Source organism: Lingula anatina, chromosome 6, assembly GCF_051362555.1.
Source record: "Lingula anatina isolate TDL-2025a chromosome 6, LinAna3.0, whole genome shotgun sequence".
Taxonomy (NCBI): Eukaryota; Metazoa; Brachiopoda; class Lingulata; order Lingulida; family Lingulidae; genus Lingula; species Lingula anatina.
The window spans coordinates 12,437,427-12,453,940 of record NC_141772.1 but is presented as its reverse complement, the minus strand read 5'-3'; the positions used below and the strand labels follow the sequence as shown (position 1 = coordinate 12,453,940).

Sequence of the window (16,514 nt, the reverse complement as noted above, 5' to 3'; positions counted from 1 at the left end):
GAAAAGTTAAAATTCAAAAAACAGACAGTTTGCCTTTTAGCATGACACGGAGGGGGGGGGGGGGGGGGGGGTTGTATTGTAATTATCACTGCATGCTTTTAAAAGGAATGAGTGAAGGTTAGGCACAAAGTTTTCATTTTTCCTGTGCCTGTGGTTTTGTCTGTAATGTGATTTAGTAGTTGCTGCTGTTTCTGTTTATCACAACAGAGTTACAAAATAGTTGCATGACAAGAGACCATTACTCTTTGTGATTGCATTTTTGGAGGAAAAGAGAACTGCAGACCCAAGCAGAAGTTTGTCATGTTCTTCATTTTTGTCAGTTTGTTTTCTAATAAACTTTGTTAAAAGAGCGCTAATGTTGTTGGGAAGTGTTTGTGGGAAAATCACAGAATAAATGTTTTTTTGGAGTGAAGGAGGCATGGTAAAAATCAGTCAACCTTTCAGACAAAATAAGTCCACGGTGATTCGTAATTATTGAGAGATTTGTAAAATAATGGAATACATATGCTTTTTTCTCTTAATCATAACTAATTAGTGCAGTTCTTGGTTAGGTTTGGATTTCTACATTTTCTTTTCCCTTATTCCTGCCACAAAGTTAGGGGGAATACTGCCCATCTCTCTATCATCAGCTAATCACCTTGTGCTTTTAAAGTTTAGATCCTCTTATTAACTGAACTTTTATTACTTAGAGCGCATTCTCAACGAATTAAGCCAGGCTTTACAAAGCCGGTGACCTAAAAATGGCGGACGTACATGAAAGAAAAACCGCCTGATCTTTTAATAGTCTCTCCGCCTCTCACACGCCTCCCCACACGTCGTCCCTGCGGGATACAGTAATTAAATCTCGGCTCCGAACATTAATATTTCCGTGAATATCTCTGGTGATATTATCTCCGTAGATAGTCGATTCATTGCTGCTCTACGGGCCAAATTATTCCTTTTTCGTCTCTGTTTTCAAAGATGATAGAACAGAAGAGCTTTTTTCCTTCGATCGCCTTCAGCCGCCATGCTTTCTTCACCACGAGTTTAACTGATGAGCATGCGCACTTAATATTTCTCAGGTAGCTTCCGCATGGCGAACGGAGACGAGATTTAATTACTGTACCCCGCAGGGACAACGTGTGGGGAGGCGGAGAGACTATTAAAAGATTAGGCGGTTTTTCTTTCATGTACGTCCGCCATTTTTAGGTCACCGGCTTTGTAAAGCCTGGCTTAATTCGTTGAGAATGCGCTCTTATAGGCTATATCTAATCCCATGCATTATGAAGAATTGTATCCATAGGAAGTGCCAGCATACTCATATTGCTTTTATAGGAACATCCATTTTCGTCTGCATTAAGTACATGTTATAAATAATTCAGATTAATGGCTGCAGCTATCATCTATATTTTGTCACGATTACACTCTGAACAAATAATATGCTATTTCATATACAAATATATGATATTATATATCTGTGGAGATTGGAATTATACAAGAAGTTTTTTTTTTTCTTCTTTTGTGTGTGTGTGTGTGCGCGCACTTGTGTGTGTGCGTGTGTTTGTGTGTGTGTGTATGAGTGCATGTGTGTCTTGGGGGGGGGGGGAGGTCGTTGAGAAGGCTGATTTTCATTATGTAATCATCTAGGATAACATAAGCAGAAAGTGAAAATGTCATTAAAACAGACCTTATCAATGCACAGTATTGGTTCCTGCTTTCCATATTCATAGTATCTGTATTATAAACTTGAAAACATGGATTTTAAAAATCTGTTCATGTTTAGGGAACAGAAGGCTAGTCTTTGTCAGCATACAATCTTTTATAAAGATTTAGTAACAGTCACAGTGGGGACAGTGCTATTGATTTTATTGTCAAGTTCCTGTTAATGAATAACACTCTTATTTTACAAGTGGAACATTGAGGATTGAAATCCTGCCTAATTGGCTAAATTTAACATTTACTTCTATTTTTACATTGATTTAGGTATAACAGATGGCAACGTACGTGAATTTAGGGAAATTTCAGTTATTTATTGAAGCTCTTTTGGCTGCATCAGGTGATTTTAACCAGAAGTAAATTGAATTTACTTGTAGTTAATAATCTAATAATAAATAACAGTCTGAGGGATTTCAGTGTGCTTTTTAGGGGGAGAGATAATTTGTGGAGGAAAGAGAAGAATTTTGTTAATAATTTCACACATTTTATGCTAAATTCTTAATTGCCTTATTCAACTGCTTAATTGCTGTTCATTAATGACTTAACAGAAGAGGATTTAAGATTCAATTAGGTGAAGAACATAACTGAAGAACTGTACAGAATTTTATATCTAGTTATTACAAACTTCCCACATGTAATTATGTTGCTCGCTGATGGTGTTAGGAGCTTGTTTCCTGTTTAATTACACCCTGTGGTATAACTTAATAAGTGAACTGAACAGCTAAATGGCCTGTCAACTTTGATGGTGGGCTTCATCAAGTGTGAGGACTTGGGAGACCCGTCGTATAACACAGCATTTAGTCTCTGTAATGGTTCTCTAAGGGAAGTGTTTTTGAATTTACCTGGTGAATTGTGGATAATAAATTGTGAAATAATTTGTGTTTTTGAATTTACCTGGTGAATTGTGGATTCAGTAAGTGTGTTGCAAGCACATTGGATTTGTTTTAGTTACAGTAAGCGGTATCTATTCTATGTAAATATCTCTACTATCTGTATAGAAATAGGATCAAGTACATTTAAAGTCAGTTCACAAACAATTAAGCTTGCAGCAGTTATTCAGATGGATTGTTATATAATTTACCTCAGGTGCATAGCAGATTAAGTCAAACAAATTGGGATGTGATATGGTCAATGTTCTAAAGAAAAAAATCTGATGGAAATAATTTAGAAACTTTTAAATGTGTTAATAGTGTCAGGACAAACATATCAAAACCATATGAGAAGTAAATGATAAAGTTGTAGGTGTTCTAGTTAGCTCAGAGAAGAAACCTACTTACCCTATGTCTTTGTATCATTAAGCATGTGAGTCTAACCTGTAATTAACCTAGATCAGGGGGGAATTGGAGCATTAAATTGCCCCTCCTGTGTGGGAGGAGAGAGAGTACCCACCTGGAGACCAGTGGGGCTTCCTGCTGACTGAGGATTTACTCTGAGTTTGCTACTTAAGCCATACATTTCCTGCTATCCAGTGTGATTTATTGTTTATAACAAGATATTTAAGACTGTGACGTGTTATGAAAACTATAATTATGTCACCCTGTTTAGGTGGGGGTGGATTGGAGATGGGGGCAGTTGGTGCAAGGCTACCTGTCTGTTAAGAAGGATTTGAGCTGTTACCTCAAGATTTTCTTGTCAGGATGTATTGTTGTGGTCAGTGCCTTCATTTGGAGTAATTGACTGTAATGGAGTCTTCATCTCCCACAGAGAGTGATCCTTGTGGTCAGTTTTGATGACTTGCAGGTAGTCAGTAATACTTTTCTGGGGTAGCACTTGCAATTTTTTTCGCTGAGCCATATCACCACATTTTTGTCAATTTGTTGTTAAAATGGCTATAATTTGGCTAATACGTCAAATCTAGCCATTTTTCTTTAGCCAATTTCAGTCAGTGTTAGCATTTGGCTAAATTGGCGAGTGTTAGCGCTACCCCAGCTTTTTATATTATATATTTTATAAATTCTGCTTTAGATAAATCTGAACAAAATAAGTGTACAGATTGATAAGTAAACCATTGCAGCTGTAAAAAAGTAAATTGGTTTAATAAAATATATTAAGTGTTACTAGAATATACATATACTACCTTAAATATGTGAACAATCTACTAACAAATAGTAGTTATACTCTAGAAGAGCTTTACTTGTTATGAGCCTTAAGTTAGGTAGTTGGGTCCTGGCTGACTAGAAAGTCTTCAGTGTCTCTGTATACTAATCGGTTGGGTGGTGTTCATGCTCACTAGAGAGACTGGTAACCTTGTCCATTAATCAGGTGGTGTCCCTGGGGAGTGTGGCCATTACAGCATGTGACAAATTGGGCAGATAATAGCACTGCCACAGCTGGGTGCACCAGGAAGAATGGGTACTTAATTGAGGGGGGGGGGGGGGGGGGGGGGGCAAGGAAGAGGAGTGCAAAGTGCTTTTCCAATAACTTTTACAAAGTGATTTTTGGTAGTACATTAATTTCATATTTGATAGTAAGAATTAATCATAATGATCTATTTCTTCATTTCAGCATTTTCAAAATGGCTATAAACTAACAAATTAAAGATAAAAAAGGTAGTGGGAACGTTGATAATCACAAAAGAATGAAAAGATAATTTATGACTTTTATTAATTTTATCAATAATTTTGGGATAAAATATTACATTTACTCATTTACATTCATAGAACTTCACAAACTTAAAAAGAGCAGATTAAAGATTTTTAACCAGTGGTTTCAAATTTATGTGCCAGTCAAAATTCTAGAGAAAATTCTGAATTTGGTCAATTTTCAACATGATTAAAGAGGTTAAAACTTCACAGCATGTATGCTGACTTATTTGAACCTGGTGCACTTTGGGTTTGCACCATGTTATCCACAGTGTAAACAGGCCTTCATAACAGATCAATGGACAGTGACCACCCTCTAGCATCCAGTATCTAATCTTGACCAGTGGCTAGTTAATGGAGCTGTTAATTGCAGTGGTCAAGTGGATTAAGGCAGATTAGAAAGGAAGGGGGAGGGGAGGACTGGTTTGTCTCCCACTGTGACTGATTGGACTGCTTGTGACAACTGAATCTTCTGCTGCTCGCTGGATTAGATCATTTTTGCCAGAGGTGGGAAAGGATAGGTCGCCCTTTTGATACATTTTCAAATTTTACCAGAAAACAAGATACATTCTCATACAATGTAATAGAAAGTAAAACTTTAGAACAAACATATGACAAATCGCCACTAGTGACATGTTGTCAAATTAATGGAATTGAAATTGAAATTTTTTCTCTCCTGCCTCGGAAAACCCAAAATAGACTTGCCCAGATTTGGTGAAACAGAAAGCATGCACTGACATCCCAATGTAATAGGAACAGCTTCTATTCTAGTTAGATGGAGTGATGAACACGGGAGCTGCGCTGGTGGTAAAGGAGAGAAAATTGAGTTCCTAAATTGTGCAAACAAACTTTCTGCTGGCAGATGGCTGTTCGATGTCAGGTAAAGGTTTCCTCTTTCACTGATCTCGCATTTTTGCTGTATGCTGCATCTCTGGCAGGCAAAATACTCCACTCAGATATTTAATTGGAGAAAATTGATTGTAACAGGAAACATTCTTGATAGAAGCAGGTTGAACTTTTATTAAGTAAAAGATACCGTTTTCTGATACTTAACAAATAACAATCAAAAGTGCCTTGAGTTATGTTGCTTAAGTCCGTGGTTTATTTGGACAGTTAATAGCAGGTTTCTTCATGCTGTTCAAAAGTCTGCTATTCAGTAGTTGATGTAATAGTGGCTAGACTAAGTGGTTTATGTTATCCTGTGTACCTAGAAGACTGCATGTCTACTACACTGTAGTTAAGTTACACAGGATATTGCCTCTGGAATTTCCTCTCTCTGTTTTGATGAATGATAGAGCTGTTGTAACATAATTATGAGGAATTACATTAGATCATGGGTTTTTATGAGGCACTTAGGCAAATGTTGCAGTTTTGTTCCTCAAATGCACAGTTTTACTCAGAGGCGAACTGGTAAGTTTATGCTCTATGATGGAGAATTTTTAGATACAGATAGGTAGGAGCTGGGTACTGTAAGCAAAAAACTGATCTTCTGTTTGTGTTGCATTTCTGTACTGCTTGCTCGTCAGTCACTGACATAGGTTGTGCTCTTAATTTCTTGTTGCCATAGCAACAGGAATTATTTGACAGTTTTAGGTCTGTGGTTGTCATTAGGTTGTTTTGATTAGACAAGCAAGAGTGTGCTACCACACTTATGATGTTATTACACATGTAAGTCTTTCATCAGAACGCTTCTGTTCCTGTTTTTGCTGTGTACACTGGGCCTTGTGCTTGTATTTGCATAGATGTTTCCACTGGTATAAGGCACCTTGATATTTCATGTTGATTTTGATGTAATTTTTGCATATGTTTTTATTCAACTGGTCTAGTAATAAGGTCACATTTAGTATGGTTTTAGAGAACAATTGTTATAATTTAATATTCGCAGAGGTGTGGGATCAGAACAACAGTTCACTTGTGGAACCAAATGTCTGCTACCTGAAACATGAAAGCGTGTTTGGTAAAAATGAAGAATGTGACAAGAATTTCAGATCAGAACAGGCTGTTGGGGTGGGTATAGTGACAATCCAGTGGTGAGCCAAAGTGTTGAATTTCTGTTAAACTAAATTAATTTTACAGTTATAACTGACAGAACACAGCCTGTTTTTATCTCTTCTTTCCTCCTCAGTTGTGGTCTTCTCAGCTGCTAATTGATTTGCCAATTATACCACCAAAGACATCACTGAGCATCTTAGGATGGATTAATGCGGCCTTATTGTCCTCTAAGTGGATACGCTATTTTCCCATCCCCCACACAGATGTGAGAGCCGTTAATGATATCCCATGATGTAAGCTCCTTAGCTGATATAATCTGGGGACAACTTTGTTCTCTAAGACACTCTAGGTGTGAAGGCTGTTATTATGTAGACAACATGAGGACGCATTCACAATTGATTTGTCCACATGGTTTCTGGATAGACGGTGTCAGTTCATTCTTGCGTTAAAGTGTATAATTTGATTGACTGCAATCAACTAATTGTGTACCATGTTTCTGCACGTATTTTGTTCTCTGTTAAATGTTGTGTGTTATAAAGTTCAGGGGTTCAGGGGGTGAAAAAGATCATAGATTAGAGAATTATGCAACTGATTTATTTTTGGATCTTGAACAATTTAGAACTGGTCTAAAAAAGCTCCAGTGTGAACACGGCACCAGACAAGTACCTAATGATGCTGGAGCTACTTATTCATGCAAATGATCCCATCAAATTAGGACTGAGGGGGGAAGGAGGAACAGATCGATACTTTGAACATGTGATTAGTCGTCAATAGTGCCAATTAAAGCCACGGGTTTGCTAATGACATGCAACAAAGCCTAATGGCCAATTGTTGTTGAGTGTGGAGTTGACAAAATACTCTGTGATCAAGTGGTTGGTATCAGCTGTAGTGGTGGTGGTCCAGATTATGTTGTGGGGGATGATGGTTAACCCCATAGGATCCAGTTAATGCTGACCCATAAAGCTCTGCTGTGCCCAATTAATTCTGTGAGCTAGCCTTGAAAAGCCGGGTCACCTCAGTAAATTGGTCATAATTTATTTGTTTGCCTTTATTACCCATACAAAGTATACATTTTTAAAAAGCCAATATTTCAGGCTAAATCAAAATAGAATTACATTTAAATTTAACATGCAGTATCAAAAGTTATAGCCGGTTAAAAACTACATTTTCATTTGGTAATGGGTAAAATAAAACAAAGTTGATTTATCTTATGCACATCAATTTTTTATTTCTACATACATTTGCCTGAAAATTCACAGGGATGATGTCAATTATAGTAACTTTCAATCCAGGAAATTTCAGCAATTTATCTCTATCAATTTTCAAGTTATGATTGTTTTGCTATCAGGTATACCAGCTTTTCAGCTCACCTGAACATCGTGGCCAGAGCTGAATAGAAGTCAAATTTTTACACCATCTATGACAAAAACATCTTTAAAACTTGTATCATGAATAAAGGAATATCATCCCCACTGTCTATATCACTGTCACTCGAAAACACCTTATCAGTGTCGTAGTTTTCAATCATTTCAATAACAGTATTCATTTGCAGGCCCCTTCCGTAGAGAGAAGTCGCCATTTTGATTTTACTTTCACCAGCTAGGTCTAGAAAATCGCCGATTTCTCGCTCATATATATTTCTATCGTCCTTTATATCATAAATAAATGAATATCAACGCCACTGTCTATGTTACTGTCACACGAAAACTTCTCTTCAAAGTCCGGATTTTCAATCATTTCAATAACAGTATCCCTTCGCAGGTCCCTACCGTAGCGAGGAGCCGCCATCTTGATTTTACTTTCTCCAACTAAGTCTTGAAAATCGCCGTTTTCTCGCTCATATATATTTCTATCGCCTTTAAAAATGGTGGCAATGAGAGACAAGAAACATGCCCGGATGTTAAACTATATATCATTTCATGACTCGCGATACAAAAGAGTACAGAAGACGATCTTTCCAAGATACGCACATATGCGGTTCTGGGCGTTTGGGGTAAGCGATAATTGAACCGCACATATGCGGTGATGGGCTCTATGGGGTTAAGATGGATTGTGGTAGAGGGGAGGGGGGGGGTATGCAAAAACTGCTTTATAGAATTAAAGATCGCATTCACAACGAGTTGAGCCATGGCTTTACAAATCCTGGAACTAACTATGGCCGATGTACATGAAAGAAAAACCGCCTAACCGTTTAATAGTCTCTCCGCCTCTGACACGCCTCCCCATGTGTCGTCCCAATGGAGACGAGATTTAATGACTGTACCCCTGCAGGGACGACGCATGGGGAGGCGTGTGAGAGGCGGAGAGACTATTAAAAGATTAGGCGGGTTTTCTTTTATGTACGTCTGCCATATTTAGTTCCAGGATTTGTAAAGCCATGGATCAACTCCTTGTGAATGCGATCAAAGCAAAGAATTAGAACTAAAAGTTCAGTATGAGATGGATAAGAAGGATTGTGGTGGTGGTGGTGGGGTTAAAGTAGGGTTAGAGAATCAAAGCAAAGAATAAATAGTACTAAAAGTGTGGTATGAGATGGTAGATCAGACCACACTGCCTGTTTTCAAGGTGTGCATCAGTATGCATTTCACAGTATCATACCCCAGAACAAATTTTGAGTTGAGATGCACTACTTTCCAACCCCACTCAGAATCATCGCTATCCCATGGCGTGCAAGGCAAGAGCGGTGTCGCGTCTGCTACTTTGAAGCGCGTGCTGACGCACACCTTGAAAATGGGTAGTGTGGTCCAATCTACCACGGAATTCGGGATCATTCTGTGCCAAGTCTGGTAGCTGGGTAGGCCTGAAGCTTACCATTTTTGCTACTGAGGGGTTAGCCTTTAACCTCAGATGTCATCTTTGGGTGTGTCTTTGTCCTCGGGGGCCCTGACTTAAAGCAGACTGCAAATTAAGGTATAAATCTTTAAAATGGAAATTAAAGTTCATCATGACTATTTAAATCATAACTGTAGGGTATGAAGTTTTCAGCTAAATTTTTATCTCTACAATATGCATATAAGAGCTAGCTTGAAGGTTTCCAAATTTCAAGCAATCTTTTTAATGAGTCATTCCTACAGGTATTAAATATAACTATTAAGATAATGTCATGCCTTGAGAGTTAAAAGATTAAAATAACTTCTTCCAGAGGAAATAAATTTATTAGTCTGCCCTTGGAGGAGAAAAAAATGGCAATAATGACTTCTCAGTGCTGCTTCAGCATCATGACCCATAGGTTGGTAATATATATGCCAAGACAATTGAATTAATTTGAAAAAAAAAAGAAGCAAAAACAATGGGTGCAAAATTTTTGAATTGAGTTCTCATCATCAATTTCCCTCAAGATATATCTAAAATGAAAAATGCCTCCAGGAAGGAAAAAAAAAGAACAAAAAATTGCAGAATCACCCAGTCAACTTCTTATGCATGCAATTGTTACTTCACATCATTGTGGAAATGGGTGTGATCATTAAACTGATAAAATATTTCCTCCAGGACAAAATGAGAAAAGAAAAGAAACAAATTAAGACAAAAAATGCATACTCCATAGGAAAAAAAAAAGCTGGCATCAAAAAGAAAGCACAGAGTTGCATATCTGGATGTCACCATTGGGTGGAGTGGTGACACAACAAAGACCGCTGAGGACCTCTGAAGATGGAGACAAATATTTCAGTGGCAGTGACACCAACTGTGCTTGATGAATTACTTCCCGTTGTTGTTGGCCTTGAAAGAAAAAAGCATGCATTCTGCGGGGTACCCTGAGTTTCACGGCTTACTGGAAACTTTAATCTGAGGGCCTATTCCTAATAAACTAACATTCTACATCTATAGATTGATCTAAGGGTGCTTTCCAAGAGATTTAGATCGATCTAAAGGTTAAGTTTTAGATCGACCTAACTCCCTGGGGGTTCAGGCTAAATTGCAGTCAGCTGAGCGGACACCATAGTTAATTACCCCCTTACAGCTTTTAGTAGGCGGGACAGACGCTTAAGCCGGCCAAGCTGACAGTAATCTAGTGAGACTCCCCACAGGGATAGATCGATCTAAAAATCTATGGAAATGGGGTGTAACTCCGTGTGGACTCTTACTGAATGCAATCATATTTCAGGTATTATCTTATTGCCAATATACTTGTAAAACCACCGGCTTTTCCGTAGTCTACTCAACACTTGCAGGAAGCATGTTAATCTAAGTCAGGCCTACCCAACTACCAGACTCGGCACCGAATGATCCTGAATTCACCGGTAGATCAGACCACACTACCCGTTTTCAAGGTGTGTGTCAGATCGCATTACACAGTATCAGACGCGACACCGCTCTTGCCTAGTATGCACATCGCGATAGTGACGATTCTCAGCGGGGTTGAAAAGCATTGCATCACCAATCAAAATTTGTTCAGGGTATGATACTGTGTAATGCGATCTGACACACACCTTGAAAACGGGTAGTGTGGTCTGATCTACCGGTGAATTCAGGATCATTCGGTGCCGAGTCTGGTAGTTGGGTAGGCCTGTAAGTGAGTTTTTAGAAAAGTGAGAAACTCGGGGTACATAGGGTTAGGGGGGAAATAATGTGGGGAGTTTTATGTTATGATCTAAAATTGAAACTGTTGTGTAATAGTCAACAAATGCACACCTGGGTTGTATACATTTGGAAGGTGTCACAAATAGTTTGGTTTTTTTTTTTTGCTTTTTTTTTTTTTGCTGGAAGCTGATTAGTATAGTTTGGTTGCTGACACCGGTTTTGCAGCTTTTTTAAAAGCTAAAAATGTTGTTGCATGATCGTAAGCAAAGGCATTTAACTGTTAAGCTCTTGCCTCTGGGGAATTTCATGAATTGGTATGTGTAATCTGGCATCACTGAAATTTATTATTATGATCCTGATTAGTAGAAAACTTCTATGAGTCATGTTCAGCAGCAGTAGTTATAACTATGTGGGTAGTTTGTTGTTGGCATTAAATTTTTCCTTTCCATTTCAGTATAACTTGATCATGCAGTTCACACAGCACAGAATGTGATTCTTTTCTATTAATTGGGTGGCCCCAAATGTAAGAATTAATGAAGATTATTTAATGATTTTATTTTACTTACAGATTGCATTGGGAGAGTCACTGTTGTAAGTGTTGATAAGAAGTTGCTGACTGCAGGTAAGACTTGTGGACTACAATTGATTATGTACAGCTTGACATGTATTTTTCTTTGGGGTTAGAGTTTTGGAATTGTATTTGCAAATGAATCCCCTGTAACAATACATAGAATATCTGGGAAGAGAATAAAGGTTGAAAAGCAAGCTTCAATAATGCATATATACTTGCACATTCACACTGAAAAGTGCACATTATAGCAATATGAATAGTATAGAAATGAATGCTTCATATTGGATTAGAACACTAAAAAGGAAGATTTGTCAGTGTGTTAAAAGGCAATATTTTTGTACATAAATGCACATATTGTAGTGGTATGGAGAGATTGGCACTAACATTAACATCTTTGTCTTGGTCTTTGCACTAGGGGATCTCAGTCAAGTCAGATATCAAGTTTTATTGGTCTTGCAATTATTTTATTGTTTGCCCTGTGCATTTCTGTGATATCACTCCAAGTCAATTAATGAAAGAGTTGCAATTTGCCGAACTGTGTAAATTGCATTTATATACTGGTTTACATGTTGTTTTTCTAATTGATTCTTTATAATTGTATTGACATTCGTCAGTTCAACTTAATGAACTTTCTTTGTGATGTTTCTCAGGGGAACAAGCACTTCTTCCCACATCCGTGCTCAGACATGATTGTGTAATTTCAGATTTCGTGTCTGCATGTATTTTTTGTATACCATACTTGAAAGCAGGGACCAGTGTCATAAAAAGTCTAGTCTTTTTGGGAGGGCTTAGTGTAGAGCGCTAAACTTGAAAAGCCAGCTCTGTAAAATTGGCATTTAAAGATACTGGCTGTAGAACAAGTTATGAACTATTGGCTCACAAAGAATGTAGCTGACATACCTGAAGTGGCTATTGTCATCTCTCTGTGTAAAAATCAATGTAGAAACAATCACAGTTCGCTCAAGGGGCTTAGTTCAAAGATGGGGAAAATAAGGTAAGGTGCCTATTTGATTCTTTGAAAACTGCAAGATAGTTGGCTATAATATTTAGCAGTCTTAACTAGAATCAATCGTTGGGCTTAATGTATTAGTGGTTGGCCAGATAGATGTACATTTTGGGCTCTGTTTGTGATTTTTGTCTCTGATGATAAAGATAAAGACCAATATGCAAAACACTAACATGACCATGCTGATTGTAAGTAACGCAATGGGTGTGCAGCATGTACACCAAGCTGTCACCGTACAAGTAACATTTCGTCCAATTGCTTCATGAACAATGCTATATATGCTAACAGAGAGCTAATTACATCAACAGCACTTTGTTCTGGCTTACCTATCATAACTGAGATAGATTGGTTGTAAATCAAGTGTGAATTCACCCACAAATGATGACTGTAGTGGTTATTGTGGTGAGGAGGCTTATATTATCACTGGATGTCAGATGACTGGATTGCTCTCTGTTTGTTATTACTTGTGTCCCTGTTGTTTTGAGGTTGGTCTGGGCTCTCACTGGCGTAAATTTTAATGGTAGACAAATGCCCGAAAAGTTAAATTCATGTCAAAGTTTCAAGGTGGAAGATTTGTAAATTGGTAAACATTTTGAAATGTACAGTGAGCTATGAAGAAACTTCACGTTTCACGTGCTCCCTCGGAGTTGAACCTGGGATGGTCGCTCATGTGAAACTGAAACTGAAACTGAAGGCGGTGTTTAATGATAATGATAAGAAGATATGATAAGTTTGTTGAAGACTAAATGAACATTTCAGTTTTGGTGTGTTATTTTAACATGTGAAAATCATTATATATGGTATGAAGACAAGGAAGATGATGCCTGACATATTCCCAAAAGCACCCATTCAAGCAGATATATTTGTTTCCCTGGCTCCTAGAATTTCCTAGAATTGGGTGTGGTGAGTGTCTCCTGGATGTTTTCTCAGTAAACATGTCTGTAGTTGGGTAAGGCAGTAGGAAGTCTGGTTAATTACTCAGATGTCTCTATGTCTCTATGGCCAGACACAGGTGTATAGAGAAAGTTTGCTTGCACTATTGCTCTTTGCTTGGTTCAGAATGTTGTCAGACATTAGTTTTTTTTTCCGAAGAAGTATTATAGGCTAAAATGTGGTCTAAGTTTTAAAACCAGATATTTAGGCAAATTTTACCTATGATGAATCAGTAAAAGTTGAATCAAATCGAATAATGTGCTGCCCTAAAAGACCAATGTTATAGACCAACAATTACTGAAAATTTAGACTATTTTTTGTCAAGGTTTTTGTTTTATTTGTGAATTTGGTCCATCGTGGTCCATCTCAAGTGGAAGTATTCACTCTGTCAACACCACACTTACCCTGGAATGCAGGCGAGTATTAAAACAAAAGTAAGACAATGAATTTCCGATTTCTCCCCACTTTGAAGTTTGTGTCAAGGTTTCTCAAAAAATACGAAACTCATTATTAAGGTAAATATGTTGATAAATTCTGTAAGGGGTACAATTAGCTCATAATTTAAACCTCACACAAATCATTACATTTTTAAAGTTGAGATGTTTTGATTTGAAAAAAGCTGTTCTCTGACTCATCTCTCCCAGGCATTCATTTCTCGGTATATTGGTTGATGTCATATGTTGATTTTGGCAGTAAACATAACTTCAAGTACAAGTTGTTCCTGATTCTGATAAAAATATTGACTTGTGTTGCTCTACGGGTGGCTCTGTATGTGGAACCACGCACGTTCCCTTACGGGGTTGTGGGGTGGAAACTTGCACCTGAAGTAGTGTTAATTGCAAAGGTGTTTTTAAACCAAATCAGTGAACACTCCTCCACTCATGGGATAACTTTTGCCCAAAGCCTTGCATACTGCCAGTGTATTTTTTCACAGACTACCCGCTTGGCCTAAAGTAATAGGCTATCATCCTGTCAACACCCACAGGCCATGCATTATGCAAGTCAGTTTATAACTTCATTTAAGAACCAGGGGCGGGGATGTTTCCTTGGACCATACACATCCTCTGTATTTTGTCCGTCAGATTGAAAGACTTAATTCAATTTTTGGATAATGAGAAAGAATGTTTGACAGTTAACTTTTTAAAATAAGCACAGCTAAGTGGAATAAGTGGCAGTTTGCCAGGCTTTCAACAGGCCTCTAGCTGACAATTATGTGTTATTGAAAAAAAAATCTATGCTTCTTCCTAGAATCTTTATCAAATTTTGATTCAGAGCAGAAATTTTCCCAGCCAGAGATGGGTCTCCCCCACCCCCCCACGCCATGTTTCTGATTTGATTTCTTCCATATTGTGTCTCTGTACCACATATGTCATATACATTTCATTTTTGTCTCACATGATGGATGACTTTCATCACCACTCATTGAGAAAATTAATTCTGCTGTCTTTACGACTTGACTCGGCAGTTTTCCTGTGCTTCCACCTTTTTTTCCAAGAAAAACAAATATGAAGAAAACTTTTGCCAAAGATAGGAAGATGGTAAAGATAGACAGACACCACACACACCTTGCATATATATATATATATATATATATATATATATATATATATATATATATATATATATATAGAGAGAGAGAGAGAGAGAGAGAGAGAGAGAGAGAGAGAGAGAGAGAGAGAGAGAAGGAAAAATTAGCCTTCCTCCTTTTTTCCTTGAATGAATAAATATCTCATCCGGAAACACAACTAGCAGAGACCATTCATTCTAAAATAGGATTCCTTCAACGTATAAATATTTTCAGGGAAGCTATAGATCAGACACAAGGGTTTACTACTAGTATTGAGAACCTTCCAGGTAAGCAACCACCACATCGAGGTAATTAATCAGTGTTTGTTATTTTCCCATGGTGGCAGGATACTTGATCTGTATGTTGCCAATTTTCCTCCCAAACCACATGCTTTGATGGACATCTGTTATAGTAAAGGTAAGAGGGGAAGAGGTCATCTACCTTGGTATGTGGAGGAGGGGAAGGCATGTTGAAAACCCTCTGTCAAGGTGAGAATAAGGAGTAAGTTTCTAGGCTGTTGGATAGAGAGCTTAGGTGAGTAGAACTTGATGGGAAAAGTTCAGATATTATAGCAGTCACAGTTTTTTGGACCTGGAACTGGAGGAAGGGAAGGGAAAGGAAGCCTACCTTTGGGGGATAGACTCTAAGTACGTGTTTGGTTTTTGGAAGAGGTTTAAAACATCAAATATTCAGCCAAGGCAAGAAATGTTCCCTTTCTGTGAGAAATTGTATTAGTTGAGGTGGCAACAAAGAGCAGTGAAGTGAAGTGAAGTGAAGTATAGTAAACTGTATTCAGTAAAGGAACTTCTTGCAGTTGTGTATGTAGATAGTGTTCCAGTGATTCTGAGGTAAAGGGAGATGTATGAAAGTTACGAACATTTTCGTGTCTTTTGCCCTTAATCAAGCTTGCATTTAGATAAATTTTCTTAGTATTAAACTTTAAGCCGATCCACCATACAATAGCTAAAAGATCCTTTCTTCAGGATATGAGGTTGGTTTTCAAATTGCATTATATCATTATGAGCTATTATGTAATTAGCTGGTAGGAGCAAGTGTCTCTGGTACATGTTCTTTATAGAACAAAAGCAGTTAAACCTTTAGAAAAATGTACCATCTAAGGAAGCATTGAGGTGTGGATCCTTCAAAAAAAAAAATACCCATAATAAGAATTAGGGATTGGAGAATTGATCACAGGAGTTACGGCCCTCAGAGCCTGCCAACAAACAGTAATGTTGCAGAAAAGTTTTGTGAATCATGGCATAGAGCACATTCAGAACAGCAGACTAACAGATCTGCGGATCAAATATGGTCAACCCACTTAAATTCTTGTTGCATAATTCCTGTGGGAAATCTATTCATTGTCTTATCAAGAATTAATCGTCAAGCTTTTTAGTGGGTTGCCATATTTGATCCACAAGTCTGTTAGTCCGCTGTTCTGAATGTGCTCACAAAAAAGAGGGGATAAGTTTCCTAAAGTTCAGTGCTGAAGACATGATATTTGATCTCTGTTGATCCCATCATTATCCCATCACAAGTGTAACCAGGCCATTTCCTGCCAGGTCACCCATGTCAATCACCACAGATGATCCACATTTCATAACTGATAAATATACAGGGGAGCCAGAGCATTTCTCAGAATAGGACAGTTTA

The 16,514-nt window shown here is 37.8% G+C and overlaps 2 long non-coding RNA genes across 10 annotated transcripts in view; both read left to right on the top strand.

Moving 5' to 3' along the window:
* Nucleotides 1-16,514, top strand: part of LOC106181419 (uncharacterized) — a 102,433-nt gene that overhangs the window by 30,337 nt on the left and 55,582 nt on the right. The gene's annotated exons all lie outside the window — the stretch shown is intronic.
* LOC147761149 (uncharacterized) lies at nt 4,145-8,278 on the top strand. Of its 2 annotated transcripts, none has more exons than XR_015334959.1 (3): nt 4,145-4,784; nt 5,049-5,157; nt 6,403-8,278. It is a non-coding gene; the product is annotated as an uncharacterized LOC147761149 (long non-coding RNA). The 2 variants fall into 2 exon arrangements; XR_015334958.1 differs by having other exon boundaries at nt 4,146-4,784; nt 6,163-8,278.